The following is a 21255-nucleotide window of genomic DNA, read 5'->3' as shown; positions in this document are numbered from 1 at the left end:
TCTGCTCGTGTACATAGTACAGTCATCACAGTTCAAACAAGGCAAGAAAAGCAAGGGTAAGCTAGTGAAAATAGAATTTTATAATATACACACTTAAATCCAAAAAGAAAAACAAATTACATGACCAATTTCTCAAATTATTCAATTTTCTTCAAATCTCAAGCATAAAACAATCACATAGATCTCTCATGAATCTACACATCCAAAATATTCAACAAACAATGTCTTCCGGAAGACCCGTATTAAGTAAGTCCTACCAGAGACTAACACCTGATCCAAAGATTACCAACGAATCCAACAGAAAGGATCAGGGTAAGTTCAATACAACCCAAGCCGTGCATCTCATATGTCCCAAGCCGTGCATCTCATATGTCACGGTGTGCATGAACTCTCCCATCAGCTTCTCACCACCTGATATCTTAGTCTATGTGACTTAGATCATCAGTGAAGCTCAGAGATCTCTGTTACCACATAGACATCAATACTTAATATACAACAAACATCAGTCCATACATTATCCCGACATCAATACTTAATACACAACGAACATCAGTCCATACATTATCCCAAATATATGAATTCAATTCCACACCACTTCATCATACAATATCATTCCAAACACGATCCACAACATTCAAAAGCGTAATTAACATAAAAAAACAACACCTTAAATATTAAACCATCAAAATATAATATTTTTTTACAAATTTAAATAATATATAAACAAACAACATCTCTGCAAGAGAAATTGAATATTGGGACCACGTCCCTTCCGCATTCAGATCTTCTATCCTAGGGTGCTATTAAAAATTAAATTTAGTTTCCCTTACCTTAATTGTTTGCTTTCCAAGCAACTTCTAGAATTTTATTTCCCACAGTCAGGATAAACTTCAAGATTTACGGGCTCTGTTTGAAAATCTGATCGGGTAGAAATGTAGTCTGACTCCTCATCTACAATATGACATGATCAGATTTTGGAATAGATGATGTATGAGAGAGAAAATGAAGGGAGAAGGAAGATGAGAGAAGATGATAAAAAGAAAAAACATGAAAAAAAGGAAAGAGGAAAATTATGGGGCACACGGGCTGCTGCTGCTTTTTTATTTAAGGGGGGTTACAGTTAGATAGGTTAAAGTAGTGTTATTGAAATATAATTTTTTCTTGTATTAAGATTTTACAAAAGAAAATTCCATTTTAATTTGAAATTTATTTAAACTTTAATTTACACTTTTATAAATTATTATTTTTTACATCAAATTTTCTTTACATAATTACGAACATTGGTAAATATGAAATAATTAATTATTATTTTATAATATACTATTGGAGAACTTTTTAAGTTAATATACGAGTATTTAAACATTTCTTAATATTTACATATATTTGTATTCTATTCATTAATCAGATAATCCAAGAAAGTTGCAGGAATTTTAAAAATATTGAATTCAATTATTTGGTGACAATGGTCTCTCGAAATGGTCACGGTGTCGCATGATTCTGTTAAGATAAGATCTGAGACAGTTTTTGTCCTCCTAACTTCTGCACATTGCCACGTTCAATGTATTTTTTTTCTTCTTTTTCTTGTAAAAGATATTTGTTTTTACAAACAGATTTCTAATTGCTGTAAGCTATTTAAAAGTCAGTCCTTTCATTCAATAAAATACACACTCCCTACTTTACACATCTTTTTTCACTGTTTTAAAACTTTTATAACTTTCAGAGTTTTAAAAAAATTAAAATAATAATGTCTTCAACATTTTTCTACATCACTGTCACACACTCATACCATCGTTTAAAGATTAAACCAAGTGTCAATTCGGTGATATGATGGTTAATTTTTATTAATCTATAATTTCACTCGTTGCTATCATATGCATTATTAAAGAATTAGAAAGTTAAGTAGATATCAAGGCATAAAAGATTTCATGAAAAAATTACTATAGTTTGAAAAAATAAAATTGTTTGCCTTTTAATACTAACCCCAAAACACTAGAACATTTTTTGTTTTAAGCAAAACAAAATTTGCAACCCATATAAAACTGAGATCTAAAATGTAGTTTTTACACATTGCTGTTGGAATTTCATATAAAGATACGAATATTATATTACCTTAGTTAATAAATTAGTATTATAAAATTGAATTAGAGATAAATCAACTTATTAATATTATATCATAATTATTTAAAATTTATTTTAACTAAAATTTACCGAACTTAAATCAAATTTAAAGTTATTTTTTAATAGTTTCATTTGTTAATAATTTTTATTTTATTTCGTAAAACATAAAAAACAACATTAAAAAACCATATAATTTAAAAACGGTATATCTTATAGAATAGTTACATACCTTGAATGGAGAAGATGTTTGAACATAAAATTCAAAATATTCAGAAATTTGTTACAAAATAGCTAAACTCTTCCCGCTCTGAACCCGTTGGATATACTTTCTTTTTCATTCTTCAGTCTCCATTCCTCCGAAAAGACATCAACATTTCCTCGAAACAGGTAACCTATTTTTTTGTTTCTATTTCTTTTCCTTTTTTTATCCTTCAGTGTTCAAGGGTTTCAATGTTCGGAGATTTTTTTATTTTGCTCGCTGTTGTGTTAGTTTAACATTTTAATTTTTACGGCTTCGATTTCAGTCTCATTGACATTGTCTCCTTTTATGTTTAGGGTTTCCATCTTCCGCCATTTTCAGTTTCCATCTTCTACGATTTCAACATTACAGGTATGTTGTCAGCTGTAATTTTTAGGGTTTGCATAATAGTATAATATGGTTTCTGTTGATAAAAGTTTATGCATTACTTGTAGACATGTATGCTACTATTATTGCCCTCTGTCTTGGTCTTAAAATTTAGAAGCATGAAATATTCAGAATGTTTGCCGTCTTCCCTAACTCTGTGCAGTGTAATACCATAAATGATTCGAATTTTTAAACTATTATTGGATATGCAAATGTAGTAAGCAATGCCTTATGATTGTGATATTTGCTTCTGTTTTGCTGTCTACTGTCTTTATTTGCTTTTTATATTAAATGCGCAAAAGAATAATGCAATAAGTAACAACAAGAATATGATCTATAAAGAAACAAGAATTGTACAAGACGTCACAGTTTTTCTGATTGATAATGCTAATGCATAATAATGACCCAAGCTATTAGGAGGTAACACCTAATTGTGTTTTGTTTTCTGATTGCTTGCTTAATTTCCTTTTTCCCTAGTCTACTTATTCTTATAAGTTACTTTACTCCTTACTTTTTGCACAGAAGAGCTTAATTTAATTTAGTATTTGATAGCTGTGTGGGGGAAAGGAAAATGTTGATCATAGGTAGGACTATTTGGGTCATTAGAACATTTTGAAAGAGTCTTGAATTTAAGTGATAGAGTCTTGATAGTACATATATGATACCAAATATGTTTTCAAAAAAGAAAAGTTGTTTCAAATGGTAGAATCTCATCAGCAAACATATAACAGGGAAATGAAAAGAGTTGTCTGCTGATTATATGCAAGGCTTATATAGGTCTAACTAGGAACAATTGTCTTAAATTTGGTCATCCCGTTTGAAACTCAGCCAGATAAGAATATGCACATATATGAACAAATAATCTAAATTGAAAAAGTAGTATAAGCACTGGTGTAGATAATGGAAGCATACTAACCAGTTCTTTTGATTCTGCCCTCATCATCCACTTCTGCACTCCTACAAACACTCTTACCAGCTTCAACTTCCATCAAAAGCTCCTTCCTTGCAATTGCAACTCACAACTCTCAATCTTATAAGGGAATCTGATTTGAAAACACAGCACCCAAACATCAACAAGTTAAAAAAAGAAGATAATTCAAATCAAAAAATGTTCTCAGTTTATACATAGATACCTGTTTGTTTCAAATCCGTTTTTTTAAAGTCTTTATATCTTCATAAAGACTAGTGATGCATTTTTCAACTCCACCAGCCTCTCCCACAATGTCTATATCTAAAACCCTGCCTGTGAAAAGGCATCATTGATAATTTCTACCTCCAGTTCAGAACAACAAGAAGGTGAAATGTTGAGAAAAAAAAACTTTTTTTTTTATAAATCATTGATATTTTTAAAAATCAATATTAATCGGATAAAGTAAACCATTAAATAATTGAGAAGTATAAGACGGAGGATTTGATAATATACTAATTTACTTTTTCTCTTTTGAATCATATTTATTGCACACGAAAATAACATTAAACCGTATTAATGAAAAATAAAATAAATCAATAAATAAAATATTGCAGTAAAAACTTACAATTTAAATTAATAACAAAAACAAGAAGATATAAAGATCTAGAAAATATTCAACAAATAATTCTGCAGTAACAAAAACACAGACGTAGGAAGATTTAAATGGTTCAACAGATATAAGTAAAGATAACAACAATTTAGCAATAAAATATTCAAAACATAAACCATTGATTCAAAAAATATAATTGTTTGTTTATTTTGTTACATCTAAAAATACAACACCAAGTCTCTACTTATTGATTTGTAAGATTATTTTGTACATAATACTTAAACTATATTTTTGAAAGTTCATTTACTTGGAATAACTTATTTTTTAGAATTTGTATTTGGATTCTTATAACTTCTTTTAAATCGTAAAAAAAAAGTCAACTTCTTCCTTATTTTACACAATCAGGAGCTTCTTCTTTCATATTTCTATCATTTTTATCAAAATCTAACGAAAATATATGTGTATTTGCATTTAAATAATATAGTTTAAACAATTATTTAAAATTTTAATAAATATATTATATTTGAGAAGAATAATTATACATTTACGTTTTTTATTGAATAAAATATTTTTTTGTCATTAAATATAAAGTTGTTTAATTAATATTACAATAAAATAGTTACAAAGATAAATGATTAATTTTGTGAAAATAAAATTTAGGAAACTTTACTATTATTTTAAGTTGAGAAGATAGGCGTTACTTTTGAAATTTTTGTATTATAATTAAATAAAAAATAATCAAGGATATAAAATAAGAACTTAGGATGGTATATCAATTGGGCAAAATTTCAAAATATATTCTTATTGACGAAGATCTCATCATTTTTAGTGGTGATATTTTTGTTTTATAATAATTTATTTAATTTAATATATTTCTTGAAGTTAAAACATATCATATTAAAAAATTGAATTTCATTATTACCTAAGTAATAAAAAGTAACAGATATTGTTTTATTAAATATGATAATTATAATATCCTATACCTAGAATCATTAGCACTTAACATCCTCCCCTCATAACATAATACTCAATCACATCCTTGCAAATCCACCGAACCAAAACGGTTATTTTAGCATAAAATTCATAAGGTTTAACATTCATAAACTATAAACTATGAAACTCGTACACTCCTCTTAAATAACGTGTGTTGACACCTGTAGGACACTATTCGTGAAGTGTCCAATTTCAAAAGTATTTGTTAGATTTTTGACAATTCTAGTATGGTGGTTATAACACAATTTTAAAAAGAAAAAATATATTAATTTTTTAAAAATTCTAACTTTATTGTATAAATTGTTATTATGATTATAAAAATAAGAAACAAATCCTTGTGAACGAGTCATGAAAAATATCTTTCTGTCCCAAAAAATAATCTGGAACATTCTTGTAAACATAATTCTTTATTGTCAAATTATATAATTCATAATTATATAATATATAGATTCGTGTCCTCATATCCTATCTTTTATTTCTCTTTTCTTTTCTCATAAGTCTCTAAATTCTTATTCACTTATGATTTGCTCAACCCAAATTCATCATAGCAGAGGTAAGAATAATAACTATATTTCTCCAGAAAAATATGATCTATTTAGATATAAACAAATGTCTTTGTATAAATTACTTCAGAAAAATATTATCTATTTAGATATAAATAAATATATTTGTATATTGCAGTATTTCTTGAATTGAATAATAAGTAAAAAATTGAATTGTTATTGCAAGCATGATCATTATTACTTTGTCTAGGAGAGTGGAAGTTGTAAGTTAAATTTTTTTTGTAGTTGTGTTGAGTTGGACACACAAATACAAAATTAAGCATGTTTAAATTATCTATTGCTATATCTACCCCATCCTCTTTTGCATTGTGACTATCAATTTGTTGTGACAATCTACAAACAATTAGGTTGAAATTGTTGTGCATGTTTGTTATTTTATTTTACCCTAAAATTACAATCAAGAGAGACTTTTTTAGAGCTTGTGAAGAGTAGAAAACCAGAATATTTAGTTAAAATTACTTTATAATTGTATGATTTCAAACCTGAAATTAGGTTTAACATAAAAACTTAGGTATAATTTTGGATTTAGAATAAAGAGAAAGAAAATAACAAAACAATTTTCTAAAAATTAGTTTTATCTACTGTAATTTAATTTAATTGGCTACAGAGTAAATTTGTGAGAGAAAATATAAATTTGATTCTCAAAATGCTTTGTTAGATAGAGACTAGAAACTTTTCAGTTTGATTAGATCTGAATCAAAATTAGTCTCATAAATATTTTAAAATATGAAGCTTCAACCGATACTATGACATTCTATCGAAAACTGAAGTCAAATTTAAACAGTGGTTAAAAAATCTCCACATGAAATAATCTAAATTAATTAATAACGTCATAAATCTTCACACACGGTCTAAGAAAGAAGTTACATAAGTGAACAAACTTCATTTACAAGATAGAAATAAATCATTTTCTTTGGATACAACATAAACATTAATATTTAAATTTGTCATTTTCAAACAAAATGTAATTACAAAACATTATTTGGGTGAAATTGATTGCATGGTATCGAAAGATATTAAAATTATAATATCCACTTGATAAAAAATATTAAAAGTTTGAGAAATCACTCCCAATATACTGTTTAAAATCTTCATTAATATTATATTATATTATCCCAGTCTTTTTTCGTAACTAACTATCTTATTGAATATTTTTCTAGTACCATGAGCTCTCTTCCTACCATCACATTCACAAAAGCAGATTTGACCACAAACCACAACGAGAACGATCCAATGATGGTCACGGTCACAATAGCCAACTATCAAGTTGAGAGGATACTTATCAGTCAGGGAAACTTAACTAACATCTTATATTGGTCGACTTTTCAAAAACTGAATCTTCCCGATTCTCTTGTGATGTCCAACTCAGAATCTTTGGTGGAATTCACAGGAAAACAAGTGCAAACGAGAGGATGTGTTGATTTGCTAACTACATTCGGTACTGGTCCAGCGTATCGAACTTTGACGGTTCGATATATTTTAGTTGAAGCAGACCTACCATACAATGCTATTATCGGTCGTCGAACACTCAATGAACTTGGTGCTGTTGTCTCTGTGTACCATATGGCTATGAAGTTTCCTGCTGAGGATGACACGATCATAACTCTGAAGGCTGATTCCAGCACCGCAAATATTAAGCGTGAAGTTTGAAGTTTAATTTATAAAGGTTTGATTTTATTAAGAAATAGAAATTTTATGTTTGATTTTGTTAGGAATGTTGTGACTGTTATGTTTTGTTAAGAAGGTTATCTTTATGTCTTGTTAAGAACGTTATGCAGGTTTGTTTTTGTTAACAATGTTATGCCCAATCCCATGTTTGAAGTTTAATTTACACTTTTGATATTTTTTATTTGATCGAAACTTTAACTAAAAACTTTTCTTAATTAACTCTAACCTATCCTTTCATTCTCAGTCTATGTTTATATTAAAAACAGGTATGTTTAAGTAATTAAGTCAACCACTTAAAATGAAAAATAAAAAAGTTAATTGAAACTTAATTAGTTATAACTATTAATCAGAATCTTTAATTTTTTTAAACAAATTCTTTTGTAATAGACAAAAAAATAAAACGTACTATCAAACAAATGAGAAGAGTTATAAACATTTTTTGAAAAAATACCCACTATTAATCATTGATTATATAACCTATACCATTCATATCCTAAAAACAAAATAAATAAAATAGTGATTCTTTTTCCAACTCAACCAACCTCTTCCACAATGTCTATATCTAAAATCCTGCCTGTGAAGTGGCATCATTGATATTTTCTACCTCCAGTTCAGAACAACAAGAAGGTAAAATGTTGAGAAAAAAACTTTTTTTTTCTGTAAATCATAAATATTTTTAAAAATCAATATTAATCGGATAAACTAAATCATTAAATAATTAAGAAGTATGAGACGGATGATTTGATAATATACGAATTTACTTTTTTTCTTTTGGAATCATATTTATTGCACACGAAAATAACAGTATTCATGAAAAATAAAATAAATCAATAATTAAATTTTGCGTTAAAACTTACAACTTAAATTAACAACAAACCAAAACAAGAAGATACAAAGATCTAGAAAATATTCAACAAATAATACTGGAGCAACAAAAACAGACACGGAAGATTTAAATGGTTCAACAGATATAAGTAAAGATAACAACAATTTAGCAATAAAATATTTAAAACATGAACAATTGATTCATAAAATATAATTGTTTGTTTATTTTGTTACCTCTAAAAAATATACTAAATCTCTATTTATTGATTTTTAAGGTTATAATACATAATACTTAAACTATATTTTTCGAAAGTTCTTTTACTTAGAGTAACTTATTGTTTACAATTTGTATTTGGATTCTTATAACTTTTTTTAGCTTATAAAAAAAATTCACTTCTTCCTTTTTTTTAGCCATATTTCTATTCTGTCATTTTTATCAAAATCTAACGAAAATATGTGTATTTGCATTAAATAATATTTTTTTTAAAACTTTAATATATATATATATATATATATATTTGAGAAGAATAATTATACATTTAGCGTTTTATTGAATAAAATATTTTTTGTCATTAAATATAAATTTGTTTAAATAAATATTATAATAAAAGCAGTCACAAAAACAAATGATTAATTTTGTGAAAATAAAATTTAGAAAGCTTTATTGTTATTTTAAGTTGAGGAGAGTAGGGACTCAATTCCTCATATAGCACTATTTATACTTTTATTTTCTCATCTAATATTCTTTTGTTTTTATTTCTCTATTTAGCACCTTTATGTTTTTATTTCTCTATCTTGCATCATTTCAAAAGTAAAAAATAAAAAAATAAAAAAATTGATAATTTTAATTTTGAATGCATTAAAAAAATAAATATTTTTAATGTTTAAAATAGTTAGAAATATAATTAATGAATAAAGAAATAAGTTTTTACAAAATAAAAATAAAAAAATAATAAATTAAAAATGTTTAGTTTAAATATTTTTTAAGAATGAAGAAAATAAAAAATTAAACTCTACAACAACATAAAAGTTGAATCTATAAACAAAAATTAATATTTACTTTTATTATTGTTCTTGTTGGCTGACTTGCTCGCCTGTTGATTCTGGTGACAAACTCTAGTTTTGTCTGTCTCTTCGAGAATCTGTTAAGAAGTATTCAGTTTCAGTCTTAGAAAACAACCTACTTATACTTGGGGTTTGAAACCCCTTTTATAACTTAACTCTCATAACAACTTTCTCTCATGAGAATCTAATCTCAACCAAAAGCATTCTCAACCGGAGAAACACATTTTGTTCATGGGCGCCTTCTCTCAAGTTGCTAAAATAGAACGAAATATCGTCTCCAAGGAGTACATAAAATAATAACAGAATAATCACCTGCCAACAACGCACCAACTCATGCGTCAACATCAGGGGAACATTCTGTTTACATGGGCACCCTACTCATGCAACCTAACCACTACGTGCCCTAGAATACATAGACTTAGGTTAAAAGAAAACATTTACTTGACCTAGACTCCACATGCACTAAACGTACCCCTAGGTCCACAAATACTCTTTATTAATACCCTTATATTTACGTATAAAAGGTTACTTCAATTATACCAAAACGAGTTTGTTGACCAAACTGGGCCCAATGACATGACCCATTTTACGGATCCAACAACTGAGCTGACCTGCCTACTCCACGCACCGAGATCCGACCTCCAAGCACTGAGCCCTGAGCGCTTTGTCCAATACAATTATTATTGATGATGTAATCATATTAATTTCAAGTAAAAAATACAGGACATAATTATAAAAAAACCAAAGTCAGTTAGTATTAATTAGTAGTGGACACAGATAATATTGAAGTGTCTACCCTAAATGCAAATTCCTAAAAAAAAAACTAATGCAAATACTACACTTAATGCTTAAAAATGAGAAGAAAAAATGCAAAAATAAATAAATGTAGAAAATAAAAACTACAACAATAAAAAAAAGAAATAAATAAAGAATGACAGAAAAAAAATAATAATTAAAAACATAAAACATATAAAATAAAGGCAAAACAAAATAAGATAAAGATAAAAGATATAAAAAAATAAAAACAAGATAAAGATAAGAGATATAAGGTAAATAAGTATATGTTGAACATAAAAATGAAAATAAATGAGAGATGATCATTCATTTAATATTTTCTTCAATAGTACATTAAATAGTTTGTGCAAAATGAAACATAATTAATAACAAGAAGTGAACGATCTAGTAATGTTGGAACACGTTCTTTTTATGTTTCCCTGTGTTTGACGGTATAAACATTTTGTTTGTTCAATCATGTTGTTCTCTGATGTCCATATAAATCCTTATTCGACTTAACTTAGACCTTCCTTTGGGGTTCTTTTATCTTTATCTTATTTATTGTATATCTTTTTTATTTTTAGTTATTATTATTTTTTCTGCCATTCTTTATTTATTTTTGTTTCTGTTTTTATTTTTATTGTTGTTCTTTTTATTTTCTATATTTATTTATTTTTACATGTTTTTTTAAAATATTAAATTTTACTTTAGATTATACAATTCAAAATACAACTTTCCGAAGAATAAAATTAGAATTTTGAATTTTACATGGGTAAAGCTTGAAAATATAGAGTCCAAATGCAACTGTCCTAATTGAAAAATATCCTTTTGAATTTGGCCATTTTTTTATTAGACCTGCATCCAGAGTAGTTATAAATTTGTTACTTTTTGGACAACAACGAGATTTGATAAGATGCTTCATGATAACTTGTAAATGTGAAAATCCATAAAAAAAAAATGTAAATATAATAATACGCAATTGATGAATGAACATAAAAACCAATAATATTACAACAATTCAACCTTTTGTTCTAAAATTGTGAGGGTCCAGGAACAGTTTTTGCTTTCAGCATAAAAATAACAATCTGGCTTGTATAGTAGCACCACACCTCCAAGCCAAGGACATAAACCTAAAGGTTTTGCTTTGATGATTGACAACCTCAATCCTACGCAATGATACAGCAGGGATTGCTTACCGAAAATTTTCAACCTCAAAAGCAGAAGCTGTTCCATCAAGGGAAGTCGAAACAAGGTAATCTCGATTAGCAGACACTGAAAGAGACTGAATGGCATCAGAATGCCCCTTTAATGTTTTTACACATTCACCAGACCTGCTATCCCACAATCTCACCTTACCATCCACACAACCGTAGCTAGATGCACCAAGCCATGCCAAACATGTCACTCCATCCTGTCCACAAGGCAAAATTCCTTTAAAGCACCATATATAAGGCAGTGTCTTGTGCAAACAGACAATTTAGACTCCAGGAAAGCATAGTTCAAAACTAAAATGTGACAAGAAAAACATTAACCACTAGACCAGACAAGTTCTTTAATCATATTATCATTTTTATTATACTTATTATTATTAATATAAATATAATTTATACATATTAATATAATTATTAATATTATTAATATAATTATTAATATTATTAATATAATTATTAATATAATTATTAATATTTATTAATAATTATTAATATTATTAATATTATTAGTATTTATTAATATTATTAGTATTATTATTAATATTATTAGTATTATTATTAATATTATTAGTATTATTATTAATATTATTAGTATTATTATTAATATTATTAGTATTATTATTAATATTATTATAAATATTATTAATATTATTAGTATTAATATTCATATTATCAATATTATATTTGATATAAATATACATTTAGATATTTATTGTGTGTGTATAGTAGTTTTATTTGACTTGAGTAATATTACTTTTATCCGGATATAGATAGATGGAGAGAAAAAGGAAAAAATTATATAATATTAATATAACTTTAATACTGTAAATACATATATATTGATTAATATATTTTTTTATTTAATCATTAATTTTTCAAAAAAACTCATGGTTAAATTTAAATTTACTTTCATATTATATATATATATATATATATATATATATATAAAATTATTTGATATCTTATTTTCAAATATAGGTTTTTATAGGTGGTTGTGAAGTTTTTGTTAGATGGCTATATAGGTGTTTGTATCTTACACTTCTTTTCTGATTTGAGATTCTTGTATAAGGATTGAAATATCCTTAAAATGTTTCCTTTAATTTTTTTTATTCTTTGTCGATAAAAAAAATCTTATTTTCAAATATTTACTTACATAGATTAAAATTGATATAATGTATAATTTTTAAAATATTTTAAAATATAAATTATTTAATCACTTTGTCATTATGATTTATATATTAGTAGAAAAGGTTATTTAGTAACAACTTTTTACATAGATTTATGGAATAATTAATATAGTTTAAACTATAATGATAAGCTAACTAGTAATTTGTATTAGAGATTTAATTAATAGTTAATGTAAAAGTCATCATTCTAAGTTAAAAGATAATATTGTTTGTTGACAATATTCTTTACTATAACACACAAGTAAAACCAACTACCTATAATGAACTTAATTAAGTCAATATGATCGTAAAAAAATAATTAATATGATAGTTGAATTTAATGTAATAGGTAATATGATGACTATGAGTATGACATATATTAAATGTGATTCATACTAATATATAATATAATAAATTATGTTTATATTCAAGTAGATTATAGATAAATTAAATGTGATTCATATGTTAATATTGTTAGTATTGTTAATATTGTTAGTATTGTTAATATTATTAATATTGTTAATATTATTAATAATAATAAGTATAATAAAAATCATAATAATACTAAAGAATTTGCTTGGTGTAGTGGTTAAATTTTCTTTGATTGCTGAAAGAACCTGACTTTGAATCCTTTTCACTGCTAATTTTATTTTATGGTGCCAAAATTTACATACGGAAAAAATTCGTATGTAATGTTGATTTTACATACGGATTTTGATCTGTATGTAATTCGCGTTTGCGTTTTTCTTGTAATGTATCTAACGATCTGTTCGATGTTTATGCTTCTTATAAGAATGCAAAGACATCAAAATCCAGATAAATGAATATCACAAGCTGATTGAAGATATCAAAACTGAAAGCATAACCTTGCCGGAAGAATTTGTGTCCGAACTCTTGATCGAAAAGCTTCCGCAATCTTGGACGGATTACAAACAACAACTGAAGCACAGACACAAACAAATGTCACTGTCAAACCTGATCACCCACATTATCATCGAAGACACAAACAGAAAGGAGTGCGCTGCTGCAAAGGCCAAAACTCTGTCTGCCAAAGCAAACGTGGTAGAAGACAAACCAGTTCCAAAAAGGTACGAGAAAAATTTTGATCATAAAAATAAATACAATAAATTCTCTCGTCCCATTGGAACTAACCCCACTTTCAAGAAAAAGGGTAATTGCTTTGTCTGTGGAAAGCCAGGTCATCATGCACCTCAGTGCAGACATAGGGTTAAAAACGACTATCCTCCTAAGGCAAATCTAGCTGAAGGGAAATATACAATTGTGGCAGTCGTTTCACAAGTAAATCTTGTGACAAATGTGAGTAAATGGGTGGTAGACTCTGGGGCTACCAGACACATCTGTGCAAACAGAAATGTGTTTACCTCCTACACAAGTGTGGGGGGTGGAGAAGAACAAGTATATCTCGGTGACTCTATGACAACTCTTGTCCTAGGAAAAGGATAAGTTCTTTTGAAGCTCACATCTGGTAAAACTCTGGCTTTGAATGATGTGCTACATGTGCCATCAATTAGAGTTAATTTGGTCTTTGTGGCATTGCTAAGCAAAGTTGGGGTTAAAGTGTCATTTGAATCTGACAAGATTGTTATGACAAAAAACAATGTTTTTGTGGGAAAGAGATATTGTGATCAAGGCCTTTCTATATTAAACATTTATGAAATTATGAATGAATCTGAATCTTCTACTTATATTGTTGACTCATGATATATGGCATTCTAGATTAGGACATGTGAATTCTTCGTATGTTATGAAATTGCAACGACTAGGATTAATCAACATGCATGACAAACAAAATAGTAAATGTGATGTATGCGTAGAATCTAAAATAACGAAGAAAACATGTTACTCTGTAAAACGTCAAACTGAAATTCTTGGTTTAATTCATACCGATCTTGCTGATTTAAAACAAACCATGTCTAGAGGTGGTAAAAATTATTTTGTAACTTTTATTGATGATTTTTCTAGATACACCAAAGTGTATTTAATTAAACATAAGGATGAAGCTTTTGACATGTTTTTAACTTATAAAGCGGAAGTAGAAAATCAACTAAATAAGAAAATTAAGAGAATTAAATCAAATAGAGGTGGTGAATATGTTTTATTTAATGATTATTGTGTGAAAGAAGGTATTATTCATGAAGTAACCCCACCGTATTCACCCGAGTCTAATGGAGTAGCTGAAAGGAAAAATAGGACTCTTAAAGAAATGATGAATGACATGCTTATTAGTTTTAATACTCCTGATAATTTATGGGGAGAATCTTTGTTTACTGCGTGTTTTTTTGCAAAATAGGATACCACATAGAAAAACTGGTAAAACACCCTATGAGTTGTGTGGAAAGGTTATCAACCTAATCTGAAATACCTAAGAGTGTGAGGATGTTTAGCTAAAGTGATGTTACCTGATCCTAAGAAAAGGAAAATAGACTCTAAAACATCTGATTGTATGTTCTTAGGATATGTGTTGCCTATAGGTTTTTAGTTCTTAATAGTGACATAATTGAACGTAACACTATAGTAGAGACGAAAAACGCTCAGTTCTTTGAACACATATTTCCTCTAAAGAGTAGTGGTACATCTGAACAACCTATAGATAGTGTTAGTGATGCCTTGAGTGAGGATGTTAGGAGAAGTAAAAGACAGAGAAAGGAAACATCTTTTGGAGATGACTTTTACACTTATCTAGTTGAAAATGATCCAATTAGTTTTTTAGAAGCTACTAGTGCTCCTGATGCTAAACATTGGGATAAGGCCATTAAAACTGAGCTTGATTCAATTAAGAAAAATAATACGTGGACCTTAGTAGATCTGCCTAAAGGAGAAAAACCCATTGGTTGTAAGTGGATCTTTAAGAAGAAGTACCATCCTGATGGATCCATAGAGAAATATAAGGCAAGATTAGTTTCTAAAGGTTTTACTCAAAAACATAACATAGATTACTTTGATACTTTTGCACCTGTTACTAGGATTTCCTCTATCCGTGTGTTGCTAGCCTTAACATCTATCTAAAAGTTAGTAATTCACCAAATGGATGTTAAAACAACTTTTCTGAATGGTGAATTAGAAGAGGAAATTTATATGTCTCAACCTGAAGGTTGTGTAAATCCAGGTCAAAAGGAAAAAGTATGCAAACTTTTAAAATCCTTGTATGGTTTGAAACAAGCACCAAAACAATGGCATGAAAAACTTGATAATGTTTTACTTTGTGAAGGTTTTTCTACCAATGATGCTGATAAATGTGTGTATTCTAGATCTGAAAATGATGAATATGTCATTATATGTTTGTATGTAGATGACATGTTAATTTTTGGTACATGCAATGATATAGTTTTTCAAACAAATTTTTTTCTTGGATCTAAGTTTGAGATGAAAGACATGGGTGAAGCAAGTGTGATTCTAGGAGTTAAAATCATAAGGAAGGGAGATAGTATATTACTATCCCAAGAAAAGTACACTGAGAAACTTCTTAAGAAGTTTGGTTACTATGACTTTAAGTCAGTGAGTACCCCTTATGATGCTAACTCTAAATTAAAGAAGAACAGAGGAGAATCTATTTCTCAAACTCAGTATGCCCAGATAATTGGGAGCTTATTGCATTTAATGAGCTTTTCTAGACCAGATATTGCTTATGCAGTAGGTAGATTTAGTAGATACATTCAATGTCCTAGTCAGGATCATTGGGATGCACTTGCGAGAGTCATGAAATATTTGAGAGGTTCAATGGATTATGTCATTGAATATAGTGGATTTCCTGCTGTGCTAGAAGGGTACAATGATGCTAACTGGATCTCTGATTCAGATGAGACAAAATCCACTAGTGGTTATGTATTTACACTTGGGGGTGGTGCAATTACATGAAGATCAGTCAGGCAAACTATTATTGCAAGATCAACAATGGAATCTGAGTTTGTTGCTCTAGAAATGACTGGTAGTGAAGCTGAGTGGTTGAAAAACTTCTTCGCAAACATTCCTTTAGGAATGAAACCAACCCCATTTGTATCAATGCATTGTGATTGCCAATCGGCAATAGCTATAGCTAAAATAAAATCTACAATGGAAAGAATAGACATATACAATTGAGACATAATTTGGTGAAACAACTATTAAAGAGTGGAACGATTTCTATTGACTATGTCAAGTCAGAACGGAATTTGGCAAATCCTCTGACAAAACCCCTAGGGAGAAAAATGATTTTAGAAACATCGAGGGGAATGAGACTTAAGCCACTTGCAAACAAACAAGTGATGGAAACCCAACCTTTGTGATTGGAGATCCCATGAATAAGGTTCATATGGGTAAAAACAAGTCACTTGTTAGTTCTGCTAGCACTAATATTGATTCAAAATCAATTTTGTCCATTCCTATGGTGTGTGTGAAAGCGCTAGATACTACATTATCGATAGAATAAACTTTGTGGTTAAAATTCAGAGGTAAAAGAGTTTTAATGATTTTCATATCCCTTATGGGTGGTGTATGATTTGCAGCATACACTTGATGAAATCACCTATATGAGTGTCAAGTGGGGCCGCTTGCATGAGATCTTGGCAAGATCTCTATAGCACTCATGAATACCGGGCACACGCATGGCCTAATAGCGCAACACAACGATAACAGCTAGTAATGTGGGGGTGTATCGTAATTGATAAACCTCTAACACATACTAAGTGTATTAGTTCATATAGCTTGCTATACCAACTACACTATGTGTTAAGTTCATCAATCTAAGACTGGTTCATATAGCTTGCTATACTAGCTCTGATGATTACATCTTAGAAGAACTCATAATTTTTCTTTCTTTATCTTTATGCTTTATCTTTTGCAATATGTGGGGGATTGTTGTAAAACTGAATCAGGTATTGCAAATAAAAACAGGGCATGCGATAAAACCCTAAAATCAAACGCATTTAGATCTAATGCGTAGAGATATTTTGCAAAATCCAATACTGAAATGTTACCGTTGCAGTTTCTAACTTCTTTTCAAAAAACAGTTGAAAAGCAGTTATGAAAACAACAGATTCATTTTTGAACTTAACAGATTTATTTTGTGAAAACCGCCAACTCAGCTAACTAAAATAACTGTCTGAGTTGTACCTTTGGTGCCCTAATAACTTGTGAAAAACCTTTCAACTTATCAAAGGGCAAACCGATTCTTTCACAGTGAAACAGATTAAATGAAGGCAAATAGGCCAGCTCAGTTTTAACTGAAATAACGAACTAAGCTTTGCCTGTGGTCTCTAACAGAACTGTTAGAAAAGCCTTTTAACAGAGAAGAAATAAACAGATTCTTTCTCCATAAAACAGATTTATTTTTGTACTGTTTTAAAACTTTTAAGAGCACTTTCAAAAACTTCACTGAGCAGACGGCGATCGTAGATGGCAATGCTCCACATGATCGTCGGTCGGTGGTCAGCATAGCTACTTGAAAAAGCGGTGCATGATCGCCGGTCGGTGGTCAGCATAGCTACTTGAAAAAGCGGTGCATGATCGCCGGTCGGTGGTCAGCATAGCTACTTGAAAAGGCGGTGCATGATCGCCGGTCGGTTTGATGCAGAACACTTTCAAAAGCTTTTCAAAAACCATTTAACCATATCATGTGCTTGATCTAGACTTGGTTAGGCATCTAGGATAGGTTATACAGCAAAAGGCACTCATACACACTTACAAGCCTAATTACAAATGAATCTAAAAAACCTATTACAATCTTCAAAGCACTCAAGCCATTTTCTTCATCAAACACATAACTAGCCTTGGTAGGGAAGAAGCTTCCTCCAGCTTCAACAATCTCCCCCTGTTTGATGGAGACAAATTCCCTTTGCTTTGCACAGCTTTGAAGAAAAATCATGACCAAACCTGTACAGAACTATATACCAGAGAAAAATACACAGGTGTCAAGGCAGAACAAACAGATTTAGAATTGATGTACCTGCAGATTTAACATCTGAATCATATCAGCAACCTCTGTGAATATCATCTGCAGAACCTGTACCAGGCTATTCTTCTCCCCCTTTGGATTCATCAAACAGAATGGGAGCATAGGATACCAAAGAACAATAATATCCATACATAGCAGTTCAAATAAAACCAACATAGAGGTTCATTACAAACCACAAAACAACTAAAGACCAGTGCAGAATAAAAACAATACAGATTACTCCCAAATTGTTCAACAACATATAAAAGATAAAGACTTAAAAATAGGATCACTTGTTGTTGTAATAGAGCTCAGCTAGCTGCACTTGAACTCCTTCAAGTTGGTCATCCAAGTGTTGAAACCTGGCGTAAGTCATCTCATAGTGTGCCTTCTGCTCATCTGTGAGTATGTCCAGCCTGCTTAGCACTTGTCATTCAAACATAGACAGAGGTTCACCTCTGTACTCAGGTGCCTCATATGCAACCATTGCATTTTGACTTGTAGCAGCAATATCCTCATGTCCAGCAGAGTGTACTGGTGATTCATCCATGTGTTGCACACCATCATCATTTGCTTCTTCTTCATTTCCTTGAGGAGCAGCTTCTTGCTCAGCCCTCTGTCCAGCATTTCTTCTAAAAACCCAGCCATTTTCATCCTTATAGAATCCCATTTTCATGAGTGTGGAGTTATCTATTTCACTTGCAGCTTTAATAGAGTCATTCCTTTCATTGGTAGTGTCCACTTTAAAATGATCAATTAGTTTTGACACAAATATTGCATAGGGAAGACGATAATCAGGTAGTCTTGCAGATTTCAGCATATGTTCAACCATAGTACTTACCCAATTTACCTTAAGTTGGTTCATGATGCAATACAATAGTATCAAATCTTCCTCATGAAGTACAACATGATTACTTCCTCTAGGGGTAAGCTGCCAAGCAATTATATGAGCTAAGAGTCTAGGAATTAGAGTTAGGCTACCTGCGTGATACCTAGCTACTGGTTCAGTAGGATTCCTCACACAGCTTCTATAGAATTGCAATTTGTTGAACCCTTGAATTCCAGCAGTGTTTCCTTTGCTCACTTTCAGTCCTGAATATTTTATTCCACCCACACTGCTCCAGATTTCCCTAGTGATCTTCAGCTTTACTCCTTTCACATGGGAAACCAGATTTTTACCATCTTGTTCAAGGTTGCAGTAAAACACCTTCACAAGATCTGGATAAACATTTCCATTCATTTCCAGAAATCCTTTCAGCTTTTGATGCTTGAGCAAATCTTTGGCTTCTATCAGATTCTCCTCTCTCAGCCATGAGAACTCAAGCAGCTTGGGTACATTGATTTGCTTCCTGCCAGTCTCATGTATGAACCTTGTCATTGCCTCTGAATCTCCAGCAAACCAGTTTTCCAGGATGCCTTGGCTACTTTGAGATTGCTCCTTGGATTTCTTCTTTCTATGTGAAGAGGATGCCATGCTTAATCTGTTTTTCCCTGCACCAATATATTAACATACAATTCTAGAAGAAAAACATTACAGATTATTACTCAAAAACAGAAACAAAACCTGTGGTGAAGCAATGTGCACCTGGACAGCTTATAGTACAAGTGAGAGGGTGTGAGAGACGAGCTAAATTGTGCTAGGTTTATATAGGATTATTAAACCAAAATTGAAAAACACAAATTTTAATTCAGGGCAATGTGATCAGATTTTGGAAATAATGAATTTTGAAGAAAAATCAAATCCCACAGATATGCTACAGATTTTATTCCAATGGTGCAGCAGGTTCAGGTGTGGATTCACGTAAGAATATCTTGGAACCTGATTTTGGTACATCAAATTTGTTGCATCTACACAAAATCCAATTAGTTAGGATACCCACACATTAATTTGCATGGATCTGCTGGTCAATAACCGTAAAAGCAGTCAACAATAAAGTGAGAGAGAGAAAAAATAAATCTTTCTCTTTCCTAGTCACATCTGTGATTTCTGAAACAGGAAACGAAACATGTTAAAACATAAAACAACATATTGAAATTTTCACTGCAGAGGACAATTCAAGCTAATAATACCCAATTCATTTAAAAGAAAGTAAAACCTGTCTTTAGCAAGTGGTTTAGTGAATAGATCAGCTAGTTGAAATTCAGTACCAATGAATTGTATATCACATGTTCCATTAGCTATATGTTCTCTTAAAATGTGATGTCTAATTTCAATGTGTTTAGTCCTTGAGTGCATGACAGGATTCTTAGATAGATTTATGACACTAGTATTATCACAATTTATAGGTATGTTATTTAGCAGAATTCCAAAATCACTTAGCTGTTGTCTTAGCCATAAGGTTTGAGCACAACAACTTCCAGCAGCTATGTATTCTGCTTCTGCTGTGGAGAGAGCAACACAAGCTTGCTTTTTGCAATGCCAAGAGATTAGACTTGATCCAAGCATGTGACAAGTCCCACTTGTGCTCTTCCTATCAACTTTGCAGCCTGCAAAATCAGAATCTGAAAAACCAATCAAATTTAAAGACACCTTGTTAGGATACCACAATCCAACATCCTTAGATCCTTGCAAATATTTCAGAATTCTCTTTGCTGCATTGTAGTGTGATTCCTTTGGATCAGATTGATATCTAGCACATAAACATACAACAAACATAATGTCAGGCCTGCTGGCAGTTAGGTATAATAAGGAACCAATTAATCCTCTATACTTCGTTTGATCTACTGATTTTCCTGCAGCATCTTGATCCAGCTGACAACTTGTTGAAATAGGAGTGCTGATTGCTTTGCATTGATTC

The 21255-nt window shown here is 30.0% G+C and overlaps 2 long non-coding RNA genes across 2 annotated transcripts; one reads left to right on the top strand and one right to left on the bottom strand.

The window, feature by feature from the left end:
• Nucleotides 1-806: 806 nt before the first annotated feature.
• LOC137828224 (uncharacterized) lies at nt 807-4013 on the bottom strand. The gene is made up of 3 exons (XR_011083841.1): nt 3877-4013; nt 3660-3786; nt 807-951 (listed from the first exon to the last, which is right to left on the bottom strand). It is a non-coding gene; the product is annotated as an uncharacterized lncRNA (long non-coding RNA).
• Nucleotides 2371-7650, top strand: LOC137828223 (uncharacterized). Its single transcript, XR_011083840.1, has 3 exons — nt 2371-2505; nt 2674-2728; nt 6980-7650. It is a non-coding gene; the product is annotated as an uncharacterized lncRNA (long non-coding RNA).
• Nucleotides 7651-21255: the final 13605 nt, after the last annotated feature.

The sequence above is a fragment of the Phaseolus vulgaris genome, chromosome 7, assembly GCF_000499845.2.
Source record: "Phaseolus vulgaris cultivar G19833 chromosome 7, P. vulgaris v2.0, whole genome shotgun sequence".
In the NCBI taxonomy this organism is placed as follows: Eukaryota; Viridiplantae; Streptophyta; class Magnoliopsida; order Fabales; family Fabaceae; genus Phaseolus; species Phaseolus vulgaris.
Note: the sequence above shows the minus strand (reverse complement) of the source record. Positions and strands in the feature narration are given on the sequence as shown.